Here is a 2,500-nt window from a genome sequence, read left to right as displayed (position 1 = left end):
TTTGTCAATTTTCTCAACGTTAAAAACGTTAATAAACTGCGTTTTTATGAGTGGATTAAACATTGAAAAAATTTTGAAATATGTGATGAAAAAGTTTACTCTTGACCGTTCGGACTTAGAAAAATTTCGAGTACCTCGGATCGCCGGCTGGAATTACCGCACGGCCTGGACAGCTCGCATCGACCGATACATTTTTTCCATTTTCAGTGAAAAAAAAATTTTTGTCAATTTTCTCAACGTTAAAAACGTTAATAAACTGCGTTTTTATGCGTGGATTAAACATTAAAAAAATTTTGAAATATGTGATGAAAAAGTTTACTCTTGACCGTTCGGACTTAGAAAAATTTCGAGTACCTCGGATCGCCTGCTGGAATTACCGCACGGCCTGGACAGCCCGCATCGACCGATACATTTTTTCCATTTTCAGTGAAAAAAAAATTTTTGTCAATTTTCTCAACGTTAAAAACGTTAATAAACTGCGTTTTTATGCGTGGATTAAACATTAAAAAAATTTTGAAATATGTGATGAAAAAGTTTACTCTTGACCGTCGGGACTTAGAAAAATTTCGAGTACCCCGGATCGCCTGCTGGAATTACCGCACGGCCTGGATAGCCCGCATCGACCGATACATTTTTTCCATTTTCAGTGAAAAAAAAATTTTTGTCAATTTTCTCAACGTTAAAAACTGCGATAAACTGCGTTTTTATGCGTAGATTAAACATTGAAAAAATTTTGAAATATGCGATGAAAAAGTTTACTCTTGACCGTCGGGACTTAGAAAAATTTCGAGTACCCCGGATCGCCTGCTGGCATTACCGCACGGGCTGGACACCTCGCTCCGACGAATCGGTTTTTTCCATTTTTTTTGAAAAATAAATTTTTGTAATTTTTTTTAATGTCAAAAACGTTAATAAACGTCATGTTTACGCATGGATTAAACATTGAAATAATTTTAAAACACTTATTAAAAAAGTTGGTGTCGACCGTGGGACTTAGAAAAATTTCGGGAAGTCCGATTCGCCTGCTGGAATTACCGCACGGGCAGGACACCTCGCTCCGACGAATCGGTTTTTTCCATTTTTTTTGAAAAATAAATTTTTGTAATTTTTTTTAACGTTGAAAACGTTAATAAACATCATGTTTACGCATGGATTAAACATTGAAATAATTTTAAAACGCTTATTAAAAAAGTTGGTGTCGACCGTGGGACTTAGAAAAATTTCGGGAAGTCCGATTCGCCTGCTGGAATTACCGCACGGGCTGGACACCTCGCTCCGACGAATCGGTTTTTTCCATTTTTTCCATTTTTTCCGAAAAATAAATTTTTGTAATTTTTTTAATGTTAAAAACGTTAATAAACTTCATGTTTACGCATGATTAAACATTGAAATAATTTTAAAACGCTTATTAAAAAAGTTGGTGTCGACCGTGGGACTTAGAAAAATTTCGGGAAGTCCGATTCGCCTGCTGGAATTACCGCACGGGCAGGACACCTCGCTCCGACGAATCGGTTTTTTCCATTTTTTTGAAAAATAAATTTTTGTAATTTTTTTTAACGTTGAAAACGTTAATAAACATCATGTTTACGCATGGATTAAACATTGAAATAATTTTAAAACGCTTATTAAAAAGTTGGTGTCGACCGTGGGACTTAGAAAAATTTCGGGAAGTCCGATTCGCCTGCTGGAATTACCGCACGGGCTGGACACCTCGCTCCGCCGAATCGGTTTTTTTCCTTTTTTTCCGAAAAATAAATTTTTGTAATTTTTTTTAATGTTAAAAACGTTAATAAACTTCATGTTTACGCATGGATTAAACATTGAAATAATTTTAAAACGCTTATTAAAAAAGTTGGTGTCGACCGTGGGACTTAGAAAAATTTCGGGAAGTCCGATTCGCCTGCTGGAATTACCGCACGGGCAGGACACCTCGCTCCGACGAATCGGTTTTTTCCATTTTTTCCGAAAAATAAATTTTTGTAATTTTTTTTAATGTTAAAAACGTTAATAAACTTCATGTTTACGCATGGATTAAACATTGAAATAATTTTAAAACGCTTATTAAAAAAGTTGGTGTCGACGTGGACTTAGAAAAATTTCGGGAAGTCCGATTCGCCTGCTGGAATTACCGCACGGGCTGGACACCTCGCTCCGCCGAATCGGTTTTTTCCTTTTTTTCCGAAAAATAAATTTTTGTAATTTTTTTTAATGTTAAAAAACGTTAATAAACTTCATGTTTACGCATGGATTAAACATTGAAATAATTTAAAACGCTTATTAAAAAAGTTGGTGTCGACCGTGGGACTTAGAAAAATTCGGGAAGTCCGATTCGCCTGCTGGAATTACCGCACGGGCAGGACACCTCGCTCCGACGAATCGGTTTTTTTCCATTTTTTCCGAAAAATAAATTTTTGTAATTTTTTTTAATGTTAAAAACGTTAATAAACTTCATGTTTACGCATGGATTAAACATTGAAATTAATTTTAAAACGCTTATTAA

This window comes from Nomia melanderi, unplaced genomic scaffold, assembly GCF_051020985.1.
Source record: "Nomia melanderi isolate GNS246 unplaced genomic scaffold, iyNomMela1 scaffold0176, whole genome shotgun sequence".
Taxonomy (NCBI): Eukaryota; Metazoa; Arthropoda; class Insecta; order Hymenoptera; family Halictidae; genus Nomia; species Nomia melanderi.
Note: the sequence above shows the minus strand (reverse complement) of the source record.